This window comes from Neopelma chrysocephalum, unplaced genomic scaffold (genome assembly GCF_003984885.1).
Source record: "Neopelma chrysocephalum unplaced genomic scaffold, ASM398488v2 Primary Assembly neopelma1_70, whole genome shotgun sequence".
Classification (NCBI taxonomy): domain Eukaryota; kingdom Metazoa; phylum Chordata; class Aves; order Passeriformes; family Pipridae; genus Neopelma; species Neopelma chrysocephalum.
Window position 1 is genome coordinate 9,444,389 of NW_020897730.1, and position 23,408 is coordinate 9,467,796.

The 23,408-nt window shown below is 44.2% G+C and overlaps 1 protein-coding gene across 6 annotated transcripts in view; it reads left to right on the plus strand.

The window, feature by feature from the left end:
- GPC1 (glypican 1) overlaps positions 1-23,408 on the plus strand; it is a 201,345-nt gene that overhangs the window by 147,527 nt on the left and 30,410 nt on the right. The gene's annotated exons all lie outside the window — the stretch shown is intronic.

Sequence of the window (23,408 nt, forward strand, 5' to 3'; positions counted from 1 at the left end):
GTTTGAATTTGACTCTAGCTATTGCTGAGTTGAAGCACAGTAACACAAAGACTAGCAATAAAATTATTGTTGAGCCTCTGTAAAGATCACATAGCAGGCCCTCAGATACAGAATCATGTTTCTTAAGATATGGGTGTATGTATGTAAATTCTCTCTTTTTATTTCTATAAAATGTTTTCACGTGATTTAGGCAAAACCTGGGCTCGGGGTAAAGTATCTTACTTGGTAATGCTGGAGATTGTATGCCAGCTGCACAGTTTCTAACATGTTCACACTGGTCAGAGTCAAAGTTTCCAGCTCATTTCTTCAGGGTTAAGTTTCTTGAAGTGTTCTCATCTTCCCCACCGAGCTCCCCCAGGGCAAGTAATATTTTGCAGTATGTGGGAATTGGAGTGATATGTCTTTAGCCAAGTTTTGTTAGCTCCATTGTTTGTATGCATTGGATTGCCTAGGAAACCATAATAATCTTGTTAAAATAAAGATTTAATCTTTCTGTGGTGTTGGGGCTAGTTCAAAAGTCACGCTAATACTGGCGGCTTGTTAGAGCACATTAATTTAGGCTGTCTCACTTTGCGGGGAGCAGGATGAGTGCCAGCACCCCACGGCCCTGCCCTGCTGAGCTGGGCACCAGCTGCCCATGGCAGCCCCACAGTCACTGTGGTATAGCAGAGCTGGGCACCAGGGCAGACCATCTGCAGCCTTGTGCAGATGGAGAGAGCCCTGCAGAGAGCCCTGGGTTAGCATCTCTCCTGAAAAGGACTGGCCAAACTAAGTTTGTGCAGTGGCAGCTCCCAAGGACACAGAGACAGCTGCAGCAGTCGCCAGCTCACAGCTGCCTCTCTAAAAACCTCTTCTGTGCCCAGAAGGATTGGAAGTGGAAACCCCAAGGAGGTAGTTGCTCATTTTCCTGCCTAATGACTAATTATGTTGTATTGCAATGTGAGGCATTGGTGTACAGCATGCCATGGGGTCCATTCAACTTGTCCAAGTGGCTGGGGCTGGTATGGCCAGACCCACCATCCACTGCTCGGGATGCTGACAGACTCTAGGTGGCTGTTCCTCCTCTCTTGGTCATAGCTGTTAATTTTGGATTGCGTCAGGTCATTTGTACATATGTAGTTAAGAAATAAAACCAAAGCGTTGACCTCTGTTGACATCCAGTAGCTCCTTCAAACAGCTCCATCCTCCCTTCTCTTCCCTGGTTCTTAATTTGCACTTTAAAGAGCGGGCTGCTGCTCAGAAGGCAACTGAGTTGCTGATGGAATAAAACCTGTCCCAGTTTGAAGATAATCAACAAAGTTGGTCCATGAAACAATTTTTAAGATATGAACCAGATCAAAGCATTATCAGATGTGGACACCAACAGGCTAGGCTTTGATAATTTAATCTACCAAATTACCAATTTTAGGGCATTTGATTTGTTATTTCTGCAAATTAGGGGCCAGATGCTGCTGCGCTTTCTTAGGTTTTAATCTCTTAAAAATAGAAGCAATTACTACTGGAGGAATGTGCTGCTCAGACAGACTGATGCTGGTTAACCCTTTCTTTAAAGCTCTTTAATTGCAGTTTGCTGTGCCTTTCTGTGATAATATAACCGTGTGCTCAGTGTGGTAGTTCCAGAGAGGTGAGCCCATGGGAGCAGCCTGGTACAGTAGTAAAGTCATCGTGGTCTTGGCAACTTCTTCCTTTGGTTTATACTCTTCTGTCTCATATTTTTCTGCTCTTACTTCTGCTCTGTGTCCATCCTGCATTTTCACAGTCTTTTCATTTCAGCCTCTCTCTATTGCCTTCACTGCATCTCCTCATCCTCCTGTCTGGTCTCATGCCAACCTCCTGCTCCTACTTTTTCCACTTCCAAGGAAATCTGTATCCACTGCCCCATATTCTCCTGCCTGAGAGGAATGAACGAGGTTTGTGTCTGTGCTGCAGTGGGTTGAAGGAGGAAGAGGAGCTGTGTGGGCTGGTGGGTGGGATCACTGCAGCCTTGGGAAGAGGGGCTGTGAGAACAGTGCTGAGGGAACCAGCCAGGGTGTCGATAACCATCTCCACCCAGGTCTTCAGGGCATCCTCCAATTTGGTGGGAGGCACTGCATGGACTGGTGCCTCTGCAGTATTCTCTGGAGAAAATATAATGAATCTGGCACTGCTAAAAGCTGTTCACTTTATACCTCTGGGTGGAGGAGGCTGGATTATGTGATGGGCAAGTCTGTGTTTATGTATTTCTGATGGGATTAAAGAGCCGGGGTTTGACCTGGACGCTTCCCATGCTTTGGGCTGCTTGAAAAACCTCGCCTGGGGAAGGGAGGTGTCTTCAAGTGGCAGAGAGTTTTCTGTTATGTAAAATAATACAGAATAAGCTCTTGTGTTATAAGTATGTTTTATTGTCTATATTTGCTCTGCCTAAATTAATTCAGCATGTTTTCAGGCCAAGAGAGCCTAGCTGAGCCCTGCCAGAAGTCAGCAGCAAATTTGGTAGTAGATACATTCTTTTCTTTCAGCAATGAAAACACATTAAAGATCAGGAGGAACAGCCTCCAGGGGAGAAATTTCATCCTGGAAGGGAGATTTGGAAAAATTTCTAACTGTGGGGCAGAGAGCCTGGGAGAAACAATGAGATGACACATCTCCTGCTGCTGCTCTGCTCCCTTCCCACTCTCCTGGAAGCTGGTGTTGAAACACTTTTTCCTCTTCTGCTGACAAGTGCTTATTATGTCCTGATTCTTGGTGAGGGAAAGTTTGGAAGTGAGCATTTTTGTTTCGCATTATCGGTGCAGGGCTTTCCCCAACTACACACCACCTGGCACCCCCCTGGCACCAGGTAATCTGCTTGGGATTTCACCCCATGCAAGCACTGCTATCAGGTGGTGACAGGCCAGTGTGTCACCATGCAGGTGTGACCTTGCAGAAGGACAGGCACCAGCACACTGACTTGTTGCACCAGCTCAGACAGAAAAAGGGAATTACTGCATCCTGCAGCATTGCAGAGGACACCAACCTCTGAGCAGTGCTGTTTTAACAGTGGATATGGCCCAACATGCAGCCTCCTGCCATAAACCCAAGTCAAGAGGTGTGTTTTTCCAGGAAATAAAGCATTCCTGCAGCAGGTGTATCAGCAGGTGCATCAGCAGGGATCCCCTGGCCTCCTTTATCTTCAGCTATTTTGGACTCAGTGATCTTGGAGGTCTTTTCCAACCTTAAAGATTCTATGATCTGCTCTTTTCATCTGTCTTCCAATTATCAGAGGGCAGAACCGGGGAGATATCACTGGGTAAATGTGATCCACTTTCCTCTTAGCAGGAACAAGACAAACCTAGAACAAAGCACTTGTTCAGCACAACACCTCTGTCCTTACATCACTGAAGAGTGTCATAGAGCTGGTGCCTCTGTTTGTACCAGCCATTCCATTTGCCCACCATCACTGCAAGCAGAGTGGCACAAGGACTTTATTCAACCACATCACCATAATTGGCAGCAGGGGATTCTGGGCTTTTGGGGGGTTGTTTGTTTTTTTTTTTTTATTTAAAAAAACCCAGATAGTTGACAGGCCTTTAGAGTCAGTCTCACCCATTTGTCAAACACACATAAAAATAACAACCCTGCTGGTTTTTGAGATCTCAAGGGAGCTGCCTGAGCTAAAGCCCAGCACAATGGATGGTAACACCGATGGAATGCCTGACAGGGTTTCACAATGTGAAGACCAAATGATTAACCACCCCAGCTAATCATCACTGGGCTCTGGCAGCCTGTGGCTAAATGCCAAGCTGCTGGGTTTTACGTAGGAGGAGCTGCAAACTGTATATGGGCTGATGAGGGAGCTCTGCTGCAATATCATCCCTTGGTGGGGTGGGAAAATGTACGGCCCATTCCTTCATGGTGGTAAGAAGAAGGAAAGCCCAGACATACCAGCTCAATTAGCATTCAGTTTTCTGTATATCCACAGCAGTAAATTAACCAGAGATAAAGACCTGAATAAGTTCAGTTTTTGCATGAGGGTCCTCTCTCACAGCTGTCATGCTGCAGGAAGATTCCCTTTGCTCATGCCTGGAGGGGCAGCCACTGCTGGAATGGCTGGAGCAGTCAATGGACCCTTCATCCGCATGATTTAGTGACTGGGTACAAGAGGGAATGCCACATTCTGCTGCAGTGGCAGTGCTGCAGGTAGCATGTAAAAGACTACAATTAGCTGGCATGGGGGTTGAGCATGTGATTTATGGTCCCATTAATAATAACCATTTATTTGTTATTGCAATATATCAACAGGGCTGCAATCCATCAGGTGGATACTGGACGTGAAATTATAGATTATGGGTGTGGAGAAAATTGGAAAAGGAGGAAGGAATGATTTGTAAAACCTCCTGATCTTACATGTATACAAATTTTCCTGGCGGCAGTTTGGTGTCTTATTATTTGCTGTAGCAAGCAGCAATATACCCTTTGAGACACTGGGGACCTCTCACCTTTTGTGCTTGCCACTGAAAAGCTTTTCCTCATGTTGCTGAGGTTGGAGATACAAAGCCACACCACACACAGCCCCTTGAGCAGCAGGGGAGTTGATGTTTGATGGTGGAGGCAGGTGGAGGTGCAGCGCTGCCTGGGGCTCAGCAAGGTGAACCCTGGTGAACAGAGCTGCCATGATCCCAGGTGCCCCTGCCCGGCCACAGGCAGTTCCCAACCCCAAGGCAGTTCCACCCTGCCTGTTATTTCCAGGTGAGAGATGAGTTTGATGCCAGGGTTTGGAGACTGGTCTGGGGCACTGCAAGTAGGGGAGCAGAATGTGAGGGGGTAGTGTGAGGCTCCCAGGGGATCTCTGCTTGTACCCGCTTCTGGCACTGCTGCCAAGAGACCATCGCCGATGGCCATGCCCTTCTTTCCTGGGCACAGTCTCGCCAGCAGCTGTGACACACTCTTGGCTAACACGAGGGCACAGCCACAGCACAGGCCCTCTGTGTTGGGACTTGCTTGCTCTGCAGTAGCTGCGAGTTGTGTTTCAGGCACAAGCAGAACTGCAAAGCCCCCGAGCACAGAGCTTGTCACCTGCCTGGGTCAGGGGCCATTGGCAAGGCAGGGTATGGCCCCTGGTTTTCCCCTTCTCATTACAGCAGCGTGGAGACTGGGTGCAAGGGCCCTGTCAGCAGCACAGAACAGTTAAAGTCAACACTACTAAAAATTACCTTTTGAAAAACCACTTCTGAATTTGTCTGAAATGACATAGAGAATGTTTACAAGTGCCTTTCGTGTTAAACCAATAGCTGAAATACATAGGCTGGCATTTCCTATATTCCCTCCAAATAACCCACACATACCCCACCATAGTTGTGATACTGAAAAAGCACAAAACCCACGACAGGCAAAGGCAAAACAAAAGCAAAATACAAATGAAGACCCCAGTCCTACAAAGTTTAGTTCTCACAACTAGTTTAACTGATGTGACCTCTCCCAGTGACTCGTGTAAGACAACTAACATGCTGCAAATTAAGCACAGGCACAGATGTTGTTCCTGAAAACATCTATCTGTGGAACACATTATTTATAATAGGAAATGGCATCTATTTCAATTTAAGAAAAGCTATATATGCACAAGCAAGGATAATGGGTGTTTTATAGTCTAAACTGGAGTGGGACTCGAGGTGAGCTCCCCATGTGGCTCTGCAGACCCAGCCTCCCTGCTCCTTGCCTTGAGGGTGCTCAGTCTGTCAATCTATTGCCAAGTCTATCACTCTGGTAGTTTTAGTGGGAGCATTTTTTGCGTCACCAAGCCCCAGATCCACCTTCTGCTGTTTATGAAATCTTTTAAATGTAGAAGTAGAAATCCTGTGTGATAATCCTGAAATTCTTTTAGGAGTTACTGGCACCCAGTTGAACCCTCTAAGACTGAAACAGCAAAGAGGAGAGACTAAAACTGTGCCAATATAGGAAGAGAAGTTTCCTATTTTAAATTCTAAAAGGATTTAAGGTCTTGGAATCCAGTGGTTTTAGCTGGAGCCCTCTGTACGCTTTCCTGACCTCAGCTAGAGATCGTGTTAACTCCTGAAGTTGCAGAAGTTCGTGAGTCTTAATATTAAATATTGCAACACTTCTGATTGCAAGCTGCCAGGAGCTGCCATGCGGCTTGTGAGCCACAGGAGGGGAAGGCTTTTGTCATAGCCATAAAATCATTATTTTTCCCTCCCTCACAGAAAATTTGGATGTAAATGCAGTGTTCATACACAGACACTGCCGGCACCCTCTGTGGCCCTTGGGACAGAGCAAGGGCTGTGAGATTTAACCCCTTGGCTTTGTTTTACACTATTATGCTGATGAATCAATAGCTTACCAAAAGAAAAATCTTTAAGAAAAATATGAGTTCTGGTTTGAAAAGCCATGGTTGTGTGCACATTGTTTAAATCAATAGCTTTTTCTTACTAATGGAAGCACAATGAAGTAATCGTAAAACTCAGTATTGTGACGAATTGATATTTTTCATATCAAAACAAATGGAAATCTCAAAGGCTGATTGGATTAAATTGAAGAAGACAATATTACAGCATTTTTATTTGCTTTTATGTGTGGAAATTCAGTGTCGTCTAATTTTTGCAACTTTTTTGTGCAATTTCATGTTTGTTGAAACCAGCGCTTTCCAATCTTCTTCTCCTTCCCCTGGGATAACCCAGTGTTAAAAACACTAAAACTCACATAATTTTTCAGTAAAAGCAATTACTGATTTTGCTTTGTTTATGGTGGAGATCAGCAGTACTTGATAGCCTATCTAAATTATCACAGATTCAATTTTTATGTAGTGTGAAATTATTGGAGAATCAAACTTTCCACCGTGGTAGATGACTCAAGATTGTAATAAATACTCTGGATGGAGAATTGTACTGTGTGTTCTTCATCCCTTCCTCTTATCTGCCAAACACTTCCTCAGGAAACAGTCAGCAAATGTGCCCCCCACATTCCCCAGCGCTCCCTCTGTTGCCCAGAGAGCACTTGCAGGCAGGAGCAGCAGGAGCTGGGGTTTGATGGGTCCTTGGTGGCAGTTTCTGAGCAATAAAAAGCGGGTTTGTGTTGGAATAAGACCTTTGAAGTGAGGCGACCTGTGGTGGTGTGCACTCTTATCTATGCAATAAATACATGATTTTTATATTCAGTGACACATGGTTACTTAAAGGCCTCTGAATTGCTGAGGAAAACTAATTTAATTGAAGTCAAACATGAAAATACAAGGCAGAACCAAATAGAAAGCAATTCAGTATATTCAGCTGATCTTACTCTGGCAAGAGGTTTATTTTTAACTTGACGATTATGGATTTTTATAGTGTCACATCAACATAAAGGGCTTTTCTTCACAGCAAGAGCGAACAGAGGAAGTCCAAGTAAATGAAATCTAGTGTCCTTCAAGGAGGCAGTGGTAAACATGTTCTCAAAGATGGAAAAGTTCAAATATAAACTAACTGTGCTTGCTGTGGCAAGAGAAAAGAATACATTGATTGTGTTTGAGAAGACAGCTGCTTGAAGACCAAAATCAGTATCATTATTATCGTTATTCCCAAAGTCTGACACAGTGATATTTCAGAAACCCATTCAAACCTCACATGGCACAGACAGACAAAAATAAATCTGATAGACCTAACTCGGTTTAAAATCAGACAGCAGAAGCCCTTCAGATACGTCAGAGCCTCCGTAGGAAAAGAAAAAAGGTGAGGGGGAAAAGGAAGGGGAGCGTTTAGGGGAGAAGGTTCCACAAAACCTGATAATAATGACACCGGCTGTGGTTGTTCAAGTGAAACGCCCAGGCAGGCAGGGTGGGATTCTCCCTGCCTGACTGCCACAGGGAGCCCAAGGAGCCACTCCACTGTCTGTGCCTGGGTGGCCTCAGGAGCTTCAGATAAAATCAGTACAGAGGCATGAGTCCTGTAATTCAAGCTACACTTGTGTTCCAGCTAATTGTCATCCTGTTAATGAACACCAAATAACTTTGCTTTTAATAACAATACTTTTAGCATCATGGTCCAAGTGTTAGCCTGAATAAACCTTTAAAACAGCCTATTTTAAGAGCATTAGAAAAAGGAGTGCTGTTAGATCACACCAAGTGATAGAAATGCCAAGGGCTAAAACATTAATTAGACTTACTTAAAGCTTTCAGTAACACAACTGAAGTAAGTTCCAAAGTGCACACTCTGCTTTTGATAGTGCGTGTGTTCTTTCAAGGGGTCTCACCCTGACATCTAGTCATATAGCCTTTGTATCCAGAGGCAGAGGAGCAGGGAGGAAGGGTACGGCTTTCTCTGGTTAAAACTGAACTTGCATTTTTCTCTCCCCCTTAATGTTGAAGCACAGCCTGTCGCGGTGGCTGAACAAAGCTGAAAATTCAGCAGATATTCCTTTCCCTTCCACAGTCAGCAGGGAAGTCTAACACTAGTTGGGCTTGTAGAAGGGTCTAACTGCTTTAGCAGAGAAGGGTCCACACTGGTCACTGAGATGTGTGTTGGTGTCTGATCAAGGACCCATGAGAGACCAACTGCCCCATACTTGGTGCAGAGGAACTTCGCAGCTCTGCATTCCATTCACAGGCAAATGCAGGTGATTTTTGTTCCCAACCACTTTTATTCAGGTGCTCTCCTGTGCAATTTGCTGAATTAGAAATGTGTCAGTAAGAGTGTAACAGGTCCTGCCTAGCCTCCAAGAGTGGCTGTTAGACATGAGAAAGTAGTGCTGCGTAATTTAAAAAAAAAACAACATCATGAATATGTTCTGCTTTAATATTGCTACAGATCAGTTCACTCTAAGGCAGCGCTTTAAGGAAACAGCTTTTGCTTTCTCATTTGAGGATAAATTGATACAGTAGTTCCCAGAGCCATTTATTCAATAGATCTCTTATAAGTAAGTTGCAGCTATTTGGCTTCTTGTTTAGACTCATTTTAGCTTCTTGTTCAGACTCATTTTAGCTTCTGGACATGCAGCTCCTCCATTCTGCTGATATTTTATAACCAGCTTTTCTTATTATTATTTTTTAACATATTGTGCAAATGGTTCCATGAGTACTAGAACTAATGAAATCTGTTTTTCTAGGGCTTTGTGTTTCATGCACAATTGACTTTCATGTCAAAGAAGGTGTAGGATCCCACTGAAGTTCTTCCTGGACTCAGTACATTTATACTGGCTGTCCCCTCCAGGTGTTCCCTAGGAGTCAGTAAGCCAAAGGCTTGCTGAGCCTTTCCCATGAAGAAGTTCTTCACTCAGAGGGTGGTGAGGCCCTGGCAGAGGTTGCCCAGAGAAGCTGTGGATACCCCATCCCTGGCAGTGTTCAAGGCCAGGTTGGATGGGGCACTAAACAACCTGGTTTAGTGGGTGACATCCCTGTCCCTGGAGGGGGTTGGAACTAGGGGATCTTTAAGGTCCCTTCCAACCCAAACCATTCTATGATTTTATGATCCATGACAGAATGCTGAGGGTCGCTCTCTTCTACCTGGCCTGTGCTTCCTGATTTCACAAGACTGGTAGGAGCTGTGTTCCTTTCCATCTCATTCACTCTCTTTTATACTCTTGGTTTGAATCCACCAGCACATTCAGCCCCGTCCTAGAGGATGGACCAGCATAGATAGGAAATCCTGCTCTTTCTTTCCCTTTCTTTTTCACTTGTTCAATCCGCTTGCACAGATTTCCCTGTGCACATGACTCTTTCCCTCATTTCAGAGACGTTACAGACACATTGCATGCTGTGAGACTCTGTGAGACTGCACACAAAAAAACCTCACCAAGGAGCATCAACACCTCTGTCACAAACTGAACAGCTGCAAAGACCTTAAATGACTTCCCTGTTTCCAGCAGTACAAAACATTAGTGGTTTGTATCACTGAAGGACACTGATTAAAGTAATTGAAGCAGGAGCAAGCTTCTAAGTGCCAGGGGTTTCCTTCCCCATGCATTTGTAATGAAGGGCAGGGAGGTGAACCCAGGAGCATAACATGTTAATTTAATTAAATGAAGGGAGACTGAAGGTTGAGACCTCCATGTGTTTTATCTAAGCATGATCTACTGAAAAGAGACATCTCTGCATGACTGGCAGAACTACCATGAGGTGCTGAAGGAGGACTTGGGCAGATGGATCCTGCAGAGCAACTCCTCTGTTGGTTATGCAAGTGAATGATAACGGCAAAAGATCAAGGCTACAGTGTCAAATGCTTCGAAGGCTGAAGGTTTGGTTATCCATCATGTGAATTGTACATGTGGGTTGTCTCCTGGCTTTGACTCATTGATAATGGCACACAAATGCCACCCCTTCCTTATAGTCCTTATCCTTTTCTGTGTGCAGGATCCAGAGCTGTGAGCCCTGGAACATATCAGAGGGACACAGGGAGCTCTGAATGAAGCGAGATTGCCCTTCACCTTGCTAATGAAGAGTTGAGCTACTTTTTCTCTCTTCAAAGAGACTATAGAGCAGCATAAACAGAAAGTGGCCAAGCATGTAGCTGAAATGAGAATTAAAAGTGTAGGAAATCAGCTCCATGAGCTGTCGGTTATGTGCAGCATATTATGTTCAGTGGCATAAATAGGGATTTCAGAAAAGGTAGTGTGAGCGCGTACCCAGTCCTCCTCCAGGGCCTCTCCAGTTGCCCACTTCCACATCCATGGTGTTTTAGGGCTGGGAGTTACTCTTCAGCTCCCCCAAACACTGGGAAAGATCATTCAGTTTGCTTTCTCCTATTTAAACTGCACAGAGTAGTACTTATGTCCTTTTGAAAAGCTCACACAACCCAAAAACAGTTCCTCCAGACACAGACTGGCTCACATGGAGGATATGCTCTGAGGAATGTACATCACCGCTAGGATTTTTTCCTAAGCACACCAGGAATTTTTATGGCTGTTTTACAGTCAGCAAGTTAAAAGCAGAGTTCAGCTGAAACAGCTGGATGGGCCATTGATCTGAACCCAGATGGAGCATCCTCAGGGAATCAAAGGCAAATTGTTGAATTATCCACCACCACAACAGGCGTGGAAAAGTCAATATGTAGGATGGGCTCTCCTTAACAGAGAGCCCTAATAAAAGCACTGCTCAGGTTGTAATGTTATCCATTGCCTCTGCCCAGGGCTGACACTAAGCTGCATTTATTATTATTATTGTTGCAATGGTAGTATAAGATATCTTTGTAGGTTTCTGTGGATTCATTTACGTGCAGAGGAGACTTTCCGGTCTCACTCACCAAAGTGTTTGTAAAGAAAAAGCTGGATCTGTGTCACCTGCACAGGCTGCCCGTTTCTGAGCTGGATTATAACATGATCTGCTTCACCCAGTCTGAGCTCCTGTTCAGAAAGCATGTCTGCACATCATCATCTAGTGCTGTATCACATGGCTTTTCATTAACAGGAGGTATGTAAGTTGCTATCCTAATTAAGTTAATCACTGAGCTTCTGGGTTATGGAGGATCTCTGGAGATGCATTTAGGCAGCACAAGGTCACAGAAGGGCATTTGCAGCATGAAGAGGGTTCTGGTTAAGGGGGCAGTGCCAGAAAGAGGAGCTTGGCCAGGCCCCAGGTCCTGGTTGTAGGAGGCTTTGGGGTGCCTCATCCCCGATGAGCCAAACAGGACCCAGCGGTGGCTCTGGGCTGGGTTTGGTGGGTCTGTGTTCTGAGTCTGGTGACTCAGAATAAAAATTGCTCTGATTCTTTCCTCAGTCTTGATTGTATCCCAGGTCAGTTAGGGTAATGGCAATTAATGAGGGTCACCCTGGTGTATGGAGGCAGTGCCAAAGTTATTTTTTGTGCCTTTTACCCCTTGAATGTCTTGTGGTTCCTCTGCTACCCTGGATATCTTGTTCATTTTGTTTCATGTCTACCAATGGACTTTCTTTTTTCTGATTTGATCATCTTCTGCATTTACTTTACTTTTCAACATCCAGGACATTTTGTAGCAAGAGTGGGGTTTTCCATAACTTGGCTTGTTGAAATAGTGTTTCCTTTTGTCTGATCAAAATCTTCTACCAGATCTGAGATTATTTTGAATGGCCTCAAGCGTTTGTGATAAGAGAAAAAGGTGAATGACAGCTGCTTGTCAACCTCTCTATGCATCCTCATAAATGCATATTAAATGTACTAAATGCATTAAATTATCAAGCTGTTTAATGAGGATTTCAATCTACATTCATGGGAAGACATTTTAAGGAGGTCAGAATTTATTACAGAATTGACCCCAAGTTCAGTGTACTTGGGATAAAAATCTGACGGGAAGAAAAAGGAAAGTTTTGTGTTGGGTAAGTGATTCGAGCACATGCCTTTAACAAGTATCCATTTCTCCAATCCTTCAAACTTGGAGTGAAGCCAGAGATGCTTCAACAGCAGCAGAAGCCCCATCTCATGCAGGAGGAGTGTGCCAGCATCTCAGGGTAACAAAAGCCTTTTTTTAGTTGTTTTAAATGAATTTTTAAAAAGAAGGAACACATGTAGTTTCCCCTCTCTTTTTCCTAAGCATAGCTGCACTCAGAGAGCAGTTACCATTCCAGTTCTCAGCTCATATTTTCTTTAACATGCATTTTTGATCTCCCTTCCATAAGCATGATGACAGCCAGGGGTGGATGCAGATGTGCTCAGTCACTAATGTATCCAGCTGAGAGTCTTGAGAGGCACAAGGCACCCAAGCAGGTTGCCTTTTAAGGTTTTATAATGCTGACAAATTCAAAGTTGATTTATGTTTGATTCATATAAATTATAAATACTTTTATTATACGTACGTCTTAAAATTTAATTAGTGAGGATAGGAGATGAGAGACATTTCTCAGCTTCTTGTACACACTTTCCTAAGCCTCCAGATGAGGGTCAGATGAAGTTTAAATGTCCATAAGTAGCGTGGAGGTGACTGTCTGCCAGTCAGCCCTGGCTGAGGGAAGCACACTCAACTGGCAGGGGTGGAAGATCCCAGCAGATATTAGTTTCTGTTTTGCTTCACTTTGGCCCCTAAATAAGGGCTATATTTTGTTCAGAGTAGTTTAGGTTTGCAGTGCTGGCACAGAGTGAAGATGCCACACAGGCCAGTGAAAATGCTGATGTCCTCTGTCTGTCCTGTCCCTATGGAATGATGGTGGAGGGTGCAGGATAGTCCCTAGCCATATATTTGTAGATTGCTGCTGCATTGTGCACCACTGTCAGGTGTAGCCTATGTGACTATCCATGGGGATTTAGCCAAATTGTTGGACAGGGAAAATTCCCTCAATGTATCTCATCTAAAAACACTGTTGGTGAACAGCAGAGGGACAGGGGGTTTCAAGCCGTAGTTAGGATGGAACAGCAGCTTCCTCCATTAGGCAACTTCCCAAAGCAAATAGATTTAGTGGCAGATTTTCCATGCTGGTCACAGTCATGATGCAATTTTACTTTAAAGACTTCTACACAAATAATAAATCAAACCAGTAATATGTAGCATGTGTATAGTCCACAAACAAACATAAGTATGTTTATGCCCGTTAGAAAATATATTCAGACATAATTGAAAAAGGCCCAAGTACTGGACAAGGTCTTTTACTCTTTTCAATCTCTATGAAGTGCAGCAAAATCAGCTAGTGGTAATTCAGTAGTAGGACAGCTATAGCTTAGGTATCCCATAGGTTGTGGTGTCTCAGTGTTTTGACTCATTCTAGTTTTGAACTGATCCTCTTCATAAGGCTTTCAACACCAAGTCAAGGATCAGAACACTTGACCTCCCAGTCTGGTGCCATGTTTGCATCCATCCATTCAGAAGTCTTTCTATTTGTTTGGTTTTCTGTGGTCTAACGTTTACCTCTTCGTGTAGAGCCAGCACTACCTGGGGGGTCACAGGTGGGCTCCAACCAAGCAAGGCTCCCAAGCTCAGAGAATCCAGTGTTTTTATCCCAGCATGGCTATAAGCCAGCGTATGCTTAGCAACCTTTAAAAGAAACAACAAACTAAACTTTGAAGAAAAAAATTGGGGGTAAACTAAGTTTGAATCTCTCTTTAGAACTGCTTTATAAGTTACTTTGTCTTTTAAAGCAGCAGGAGTCAAATGATGCTCAGGATTTTTGAAAATCCAGCTTTATCTAAATTTTTATCTTTGGACAAGTTGAAAAGTTAGTGGTGTTTTACAGAACAGGTGCTGTCAGGTGAGACAGGAACTAAAATTTGCCACTGGAATTATTATTGTAGTATCTACCAGGGAACATGAATTCCTTTTCCTTAACCATTGCTAAAATTTGCTTCTTTTGAAGCAGGCAACTGGAAAAGAAGTACCATGTGGTTATTCCTACGATAATTCCCATGCATTGAAGTGCTGAGGGAGTGCTGTGTTACCCACCATCTTTCTGACTGTTTCTAAAAGTGTGTTGTAATGTCTTAATATTAGTTTAGAGTAGCTGTATATAACATATCCATATTTCATCTATATTAAAATAGCAATTGATTTTAATTTGCCTATTATTCCAGTCACAGATATGCATGTTATTGTCTGTGTGTCCATTCTTTCCACTCCCAGCTGTCAGAGACACGTACATGCTGCATACCTCAGGTTGGATATTAACACTAACTGTCTTCACTCATCTTTACCTGTTTCTCCTTTTCATACTGGTTCCATGGGCAGGAATGTCATAAGCAAAATATTTTTACAAAGAGACAAGTTATTTTCTGATGGCATTGAAGGACAGAAAGCTAGAGATTAAGAGCTTTATACAGACTTAGAAACTCCTGCAATAATAACAGGGGAACTTTGCCTGTCTGGAATATTATCCCCACAGCTGGTAATTTTTATCCTCCTTGTTCCTTTGGGAAAACCCATGTGTCAGATACTCAAGATGCTTAGATATCCAAGGACCATGTGTCTTAGATACTCTATACTGCAAAAATGCAGTGGCAAGCATAGATCCAAATGATCCAATTAACGCAACGAAAAATAGTTTGTCTAGAAGCTATTTTGAGCAGAGGGCAGGACTAAGGAAGAAGATAAAAAGCCATTGTCAGTTCTGTCCCACTGACACAGCTTTTGCAAACTCAAGAAAGGAGTTTTAGTCTTTAAAACTATGCAGTGTGGATGCTTGAGTATGTAAGTCCCTCTTTGAACACAGAAGGTGTCAAAAATAGACACAAACCATGGGGTTGTTTGCTTTTTTTTTTGCAGACAATGAAATGCACTTAATTCTAAAGAGATAATAATTCACTGATGTTTTTCTCAATTAAAATAATGCTGCAAAGAGCCTGACTTAGTGACAGGTTAGTTCATGGTATATTTTGTAAGTAAGGAAGAAGTTGGAATATGTTTATTGAAAGGTATAAAGGCTTCATTATTTTCAGCTCTTGGTAGTGTGTGTTGGAGACAAGGGAAGGACCTTGATGTTGAACTCGGGCAGGTTAATGCACAAACTGGAAGCTGCCTGGTGCTTGCTGAGAGTGGTGGAGAGTCAAACTCAACCTCAGTGAGTCTGATCAGGATGGTATTGCTGGAAATGTGACAACCCGCAGAGGCATGGCCTGAGTGGATTCATGCCATGTCTCTGCAGTTTGTCACCAGCCCAGTAGATGGACATGCAGCCAAGGCTTTAGGGGGTTACCTTGGCCCTTTCCTGTTCATCTGCAGCTAGGAGAGCACATTTCTGCATAACCAGGTGTTCACTTCAGCTGGAGGAAAGGAACACTTTTCTTTCTGGAGTGAAAAATGCCTCTGCTGCACAGGTATGTACTGTGCATTTATCCAGGGTGTATATTGCACCTTTTAAAACTGCCAACAACCCTCAATACTGTAAGATACTTCTGAATTTATTTTACTCTTTGAGAAGTGGAGCCCTTCAGGTCTCACTGAATAAACCTGGAAAGGAACAAACAGTATTGGCAATTCATATTACCGCCTTTCATGTTCCCATCGGTGATAGCTGTGGTGCTTATTGGTTTGCCTTATAAGCAACCTTTCTTAAAGGGAAAAAATTCATCTCACAAAATTTCATTTATCGAAAAGTTCAGCCTACTCTAGCTCAGTTATCCCAACTCCTACTACAGTGAGAGATGAGTGGCTCTAAAGAAGAGCTCAGCTCATGCTAAAGAGAGAGGTGCCTTCTCCTTCTCAAGTGAGGACTGAGCTGCCAGATCAGATTTGACTCCCACTTGATGCATCCCGCCCACACATCTTCCTAGTCTTTATCTCACAGAGAGGTTGTGCTGAAATCTGTTTGATAAGAGCCTGCTGGGGCAATATTTGCAGTTCATCATTTGCTGCAAGTCTGTGGTTGTAGCACAGATATATTTAGAAGGTGATTGAGATGCCTTGCCAGCTCAGATCCAGGGAAAACACACAGGGAAAATAATCTAAAGATTCATATCTCTTGTGTTTGTTTATCCCACCCTGGATGCAAACAGAGCAAATCCACTACACAGCTCTTTGTTCTCTGCCAGGCAGGCTGGAGGTGTACAGGGGACAGGGTTGGAATTTCATGGATGCTGAAGTAACATGTGAAAAATCTGGCCTTGGTGCAGCCTGTCTTTCAGTCTCACACACGGACACAGAGCCACGGTCACATACAGGCTTTGGGTATTTACAGCCATGCGTGTGCCTGTGCACCACTGGAGCCCATTTGACCTTGTCATTGCCACACAAACCTTGGCACACCTTAGTAGCCAACTCCTGCTCAATCGTTCCACCTTCGGAGCGCGGCTGCACTCACAGCACGGGTGTGCTCCCACACGTGCAGCCGGAGCGGCTGCCGGGCCTCCCTCACCCCGAGCACCTGCCCCTGGCGTTGCACTGCAGTTCCTAACGTGGAAATTCCAAACCTAAACAATAGAGGAGCTACCAAGCAACTGGCTCGGATGTCAGCTGTGGTATATGTTGTGTTGGGGCATTTAATATCCCGGGATCTGTGAGGGTGTTGTGTGACGCCCGGATTCCATTTCTGAGCAGGTGTGGGCCACTTGCTCCAGCTCCCTCCTCACTCTCTTGCTGCCAGGCAGAAGGAAATATCACAGTGGGCTCATCCTAGGGGGGAATGCTGACTCCTACTAATGCTGCAGCCTGTGCACAGGCTTTGCTTCTATGTCCTGCCACTCATACAGATTATTTTGTCTCCTTTGTTCCCCAGCCCCAAGTGACTCTTGTCTTTGCAGACTTCTATGAACTTGAGTTCAGGGGTGTCAGATCTGTTTCTGAGGGACATCAAGAAGGTAATACTGAGTGCATCACGATCATCAAAGCCTAAAGTGGTTTATTCACTAGCCGTGTTTTGGAGAAAGCTGGGGCTGGGGAGGGTCTTGGTGCTGTGCTCGTGACACTCAGGCTTGCTGCTGTCACCTTGGGTGACACCCTGTTGGACCCCACTGGGCATGATGCTCATCAGGAGGACAAGCAGAATATCCAGCTCACCACTGTTTTTTGAGTGAGGGTCACCTCTTCCCTCTGGGAAGTTTCCTGATAGGGAACATCCTCCACTCCCTTATTTTGATAGCTGGATCCAGTCCTGCTTGACTTAGATAAAAGCAAACTATCTTAGAAAACTGTAAAAACAGAAGAGGGGGAATGTGCAGAAGAAAAAATAGGTGCAAATAATTACACCTCTCTGCCACTCAAAACAGTATCAAATGAAAATGTTGTCCAAATCCTGGCAGAAGAAGTACAGTTTATTTGGAGTGACTGGAGGTGCTTCCTCCTGGGGCCTCTCACTAGCAGAGTCGTGCTCCAAAATGGATTTTCATGCAACAGCAACTTTCTTTTGCAGGAAAATGTTTTTGTTTTCTCAAAAAGCTTTCTTTTTCCCTAACATAAGAAGCAAGCTGCCTGCAGTTAAAGGTAGGCTGACTTTTGCTCCTACCCAAAGGCAGCTATTGTAGAGATTCAGTCAAATCCTCTGTAGCTGCCTGCTTTCACTGTTGTTCCTGGTGTGTCAGTTCTATCAACTAATCCATCTCAGGAGGCTTCAAAGACATTTGCATCTGTGCCTTGAGTAGTTAATTAAGCTGAAGGAGATGAAAATTAGTAAAGGAATTATTAGGTGAATTAGCTAAGGGGGCAGCAGCAGTACTTTGTGTAGAAAGAAGAGCTCCTGGGCTGGAGGGAGGTCCCAGTTGTGGTTCTCAAGACAGGCCTAGATCCCATCCTGGTTAACAGCCCCATTAAAAACTGGCACCAATTATGGGAAATGCATTCGTGAGATTAATTGGTAACACAGTGCTGGGAAAAGTTGTCACTATTGAAGAGGATAGTGGATAACCATGATAACCAAAACAATAGAAATAGGGTGTAATTCAATATTCCAGGGTGAGGCCTACAGCTGGGGATTAATTGGTTGGAAATAGCAAAGGGGAGAATTGGGGATGTAGCAGTTGGTGGCAGAAAGCCTGTGAAATGCTAATGTGATGCATTCCTAAAAAAGACAAGTGCAGTTCTTGCAGTATTCACAGTATTATTGCCAGTGAAGAAAAGGAGATGTTGTTTGTAGTTCTGACTACCCACAGTTAAAGAAAGTTAATGCCAAGCAGAAGAGGTGAAGAGAAGAGCCAGTGGAGCAATCCAGAGGACTGGAGAGTCTGTCAGGTGTAAAGAGGGGAAAGTACCTTTGTTTGTCTAACAAGGCAGCATGGATGCTGAGAAAGTGTGGGACTTGGTGTATTAATGTCTTGGAGAGTGAACACCAGGAAATGAAAACAACAATTGAAAAGCAAAGACCAAGTGAATAAAGAATGAACTTAGACCAGAAATTGAGAAAAGGAGTCCACCCATCAGAGGACATGCTCTGGACCAGCCTTCCAACAGGAATGGGGGCAAAATCTCAAACTGTTGTTATGCTGGTCACTGAGCAGGTTTAGGAGAGTACAAAATCAATGCTTGCACGGCAGAGCTGTTACTTGTTTCACTGGCCCACAACATCTCTTCAGTCCTGTGTTCCCATGCAGTCCTCAGCACACAGTCCCAGGACACAGTGTGCAGAGAAGATATCAGTCAAGTGGCTCTTTGGAGCAAATCCTAAACATTTTGAAGTTGTACTACCTAAAGGCATCATAATTCTAACATCCTGGCACACTCATCACATCGTTCATCCTTTGGCTTCTAGGTAAAAGCTAATTTTATCTGCATTTGTTTGGGCTTTTTCTTTGCAATCTTAATCTTAGTTTGTCCTGATGCCTTTAGATCACAGCCACTGAAGAGGGGGGTGTTGGGAGAGATATTGTAGATGGGAGTGATCCAGAATACAGCAGGGAGGGACTGCAATCTCCAGGGTGTTCCAGGACTGGGGAAACAGCTACACTAGAGCAGCAGTTTCACAGGAGTGTGAAGCTGTGAGGAGAGAGGTGATCCTTTAGGAAAATGCCATCAGGATTGCAGCTATCTACACATGGAGCTTAAGTCAGTCTCTCTGTGGGTATTTCCTGAGGCAGCACCCAGCTAAGGTATGAACCAGATTATGTCACTGCTGTTGGATTGGTATCAGCTCTTCAGCACAGCCATGGGTAGTACTTAAATTAGTAATGAGCAATAACAATTTTATAAATAAAATATCATCATACTTGCCAAAGTGAATAAAATAGACATGAATGTATTAGATTTGGATTTTAATGGCTTAAATCTGTTGCTGAATTATTCCTTCTAATATTAGATTGACTGCAAGAACACCATTAGAACCAACTGGAGAAGCAAATTGGTATCAGGAAGTGCAGCAGTGTATTAAATGGGAACTCAGCCCAGGAAAATACTGAGCCTCAGACCAACAGGTCTGGCACTGAGAGGGAGCTCTGCTCTAGCAGACATCCCCATCCTATTTCTTTCCCTGCTTTTACTGAGGTTCAGGACACCATAGAACCAGCTAATTTTCCTCTCCTGTTCTTTAGTCCAGCCTTCTTGAAACACAACAGCGGTGTTAGTGGTGAGCATATTTCCCTCAGCCTTCCAGATGTAGGTAGAGGTGGTTGCCCAAGGTCTTCATCAAATCCAGTCATCCAATGCTAAACCTGCCTTTAGGACCAGCTTCATTCTTAACATCTGATTTTGGAATTAATGGCATCATCTGAGCCATGTGTTTTCCTCCCTCATCTCTTTCCAGTTGTGTGTCAGACTTTTTGTGCTGCAGTTTTCTGCCTAAGGCTCTAATAATATTCAGATCGAAAGTAATTCAGTCACCTTTCTCCATCTCTCCTATTTCTTCTAGCATGCCTCTCAGATTTGATGTGTTTTGAAGAAAGCCTGTTCTGCTGCATGCCTAAGGAGCATTTGGGTGTTCTTCTTTCAGTGACCTCTTCATTCCCTCCTACATCCATTCCCATTCCATCATTATATTAGTTGAAGAAACCCCAGTGTGTTCCAGATGTTGAGTGATCAAATGGTATCAAAGAGCTTGGATAAAGTACTTAGGGGTGGAGGGAGCGATAAAGGAGAAACTCAAAACTTTCCATCTTCAGAGAGAAACTGCCAATCCCTGCTGTGCTGTTCACAGCTTCCCAATTTGAATCCAGAGTTGTGAAAATGTGGAAACTGTGAAAATATGAGCTGCGAACACTGGGAAGCTGTGAAGTGGGGGAATGGGTAGGGACTTACAAACTCTCTTGAATGCAAAGGTTATAGATTCTCGTTGAAAACTTAATTCTCTGAAAAGTTTTTGTCACTACAACAGCAAGAGAAACAGCAGCCAAGGTGGCAGAATTGTCTTGGTTGTAAAAACCTTTCATGTCTTTGCTTATAACTTTCTGTCATTTTTGTATTTGAGGTGGACTTTTTCAGACCTAGCCTCTGCCAAATTGCCACTGAGCTGAGCTGGTTGTCTTGTTTCTGAGCCTGGAAGTGAGAGGCAATAATAATAATAACAATAAAAAAACAACAGACTGCCATTTCATTTTATTTTTCTTTTGAATACTTTGCAGCAAGGGTGTGAAAGGTGGTGTTTCATGTAGAGGCGGCCTTGGCTGAGGAGCTGTGCCTTGCATTTGCCCAGGGAAAATTGAGTTTGATTTGTCTGAAGTACTGGTGTTAGAAAGTCACCTCCTGGGTGTTGTGAATTCCTTAGCCAGCAATGGTGAGGAAGGACTCACCTGTTCAATGGCTCCTGGAGAAAACTTTTTGAAAATGGGGAAGCCATGGATTTAGCAGGTGACTGGCAGGAAGGTATCTCTGGCTAGAACTGTCAAATTCCTGAGGCTGGCAGAGGCCAAGAACATGTCTAGTTTTTCAACACAGGTGCACAAAATCTGTAACTTTCTTGTGACTCGGAGTGGAAAAAATGCATCCTTTCAGAGGGAAGCTGGCCTCTGCAGAGCCTCCTCAGCTGTCTCTGTGCCTACTCCCAGGAACAGGAGTGCAGGGAGGGCCCCTGGAGCCAGAAGTGCTTTACAGCTGCAGCACTGGCTCCTCGTGAGCCCTTTCCCTCCATCCCTGCCATTCCTGAGGCTGACGAAGCCACATGCTACAGTGCATGAATGCAGTCATAGGTTGAGCCTGCTGGTGCTGGCATGGAGAACGTGGTGTCAGCAGAGCTCAGGAGCCTTGTGGATGTGTCCAGAGTGTGACCTTGGTGAAACTGCCTCCATGTGCTTGTGCCCTGCCTGAGCTAAGCTCTCTAATCAAGAGAGCTCTGGGAGCCAGGGCAGACCCGACAACGGTGGACCAAAATACATCCAAATGGACCTGCCAAGTGGTCATTGTTAACTTCTGATAGAAACAGTGGGACAGCTGTATTATTAGAGACTTCTGACCAGGTTACCTGACCACCCACCATGGCTACAGATGATGGGGTGCTTCCCTCAAATAAATAATTCCTTCTGCCTGAAGTCAAGGTAGAAGGGCAGATGTGTGAACCGTGCTTCAGCAAGTTGTTTATCCCAAGGCTCTGCATATCCTTTATCTATGACACGTCTGAACATGTTAAAAGTTTGGATATCAGCAGGCAGGGAGTGTTAAGGAGAAGATGCAGTGTTAGTTGGAGATCTTGGCTGACATAGTGCCGAGGACCTGGGCAGTTGGCACAAGCTCCTGTGCATCCTTCTTGATGAACCTTACTTCTTAGTGCCTTCTATTGCTGCAAAATGGGCATTTAAATTCCCTGCCAGCTCAGCCATTCATCACAAACACATTTAGACTTAATTGCTAATTAATTTTCCCTAGCTAGTGTAGATTTTTTTTCCTCAGTGTGTGAGATCTAGAAGAACTTTGAGAACCAGCCACAAACGAGTTGTCTGTAATTGGTCTTCTCCAACTTGGGGGAGAAGTAACAGTTCATCAGCCCTTAATTAGCTTGGACTTTTTTGAGAGCAGTCTTCAGTTTTTTCAGAGGAAAATATACATCTTGTTTCTCCTGTAGCTATACAAAGAAAGTAATTTTACCTTGAATTGACAAATTGGACTGTGTTGATGTTTTCTTCCTTGTGATGGTGAGTGCAAAGCTGCATATTGTACCTGGACTGCAGAGCAATTTGTTCAGTTAGTGTCTCTTGTCACAGAGAAGAGACCACTGATTATACAAGAAAGAGAGTTTGAGCTCAGTTAAATTGTGAATGGGCATCCAGCAGTGTTTGGAGTGATACAGAGCAGCTTTTATACACCTCATCAACATCAGAGAAACTTTGTATTTTTTGTTTGTTGGAGGTGAGTGCCATTTTTGTTCATCATGCAGGTAGGAAGGCCGTGGCAACAGAAATGAAGCCACCTGAGATTAGTCAGGTTGGGAAAAGTATCCTGCCAGGACAAACTGTCAGCCTGGCAGTCATCTGCTTGGCTTGTGAACCCCTGGGGAGATGCTGCAGGGGAGGGTGCCCATGCGAAAAGATAAGGTGTCACTGCAGCAGGATGAGCCCTGAGTCAGCTCACAGCAGTGCCGGAGCAAATCATCCTCTTGTAGCTCTCACCTGTTGGTGGAGTAGCCAGAACCTCCCAGGAGTGGGTGCACACAGCTGCTGTGCTGGGCACAGAGCATGGCTCTCAGGGTTAAGGTGAGCACTTTGGAGCAGCAGAAAGGTCTGTGCAGAGGCCAGTGGGTCAGGGTTACCAGGATGAGTCCTGTGTGTGTGCCAGGAATGCTTGCCAAGATTGTCCTGCCTTGAGAGAGAGGTCCTCTCTGGCAGTTGGGACGGGGAAGTGAGAGTTGGGACCCAGGGAGAGGGCAGGGCTCAAGTCACCCTTTTGAGGGTGACTTTTGAGATTGCAGAGGAGAGGCTTTGATAAACTGTGTTAGGATGGCACATGCTACAGCATCTCTTCTTATTAAACTGAAGTCTTCAGCAAAGTACTTGTTGATGAGATCAGCTTTTGACTTTTTTCTATGAAGAAACCCCCATTACAAGGTCATTTTATAGGTGGCTTAGGTGCCCTGACAGCCTGGTGTCTGCAGGGAGAAATCCAGTTTCAATAGGGAAGGTGTAGAAACACATTCAGAGCAGTCATTTGAGAGATGGAAGGATCCCAGTACAAATGTTTGGAGATATAAACTGCCAACCTATTCAAGTTGAATAAGAATAAATTTCTTCCAAA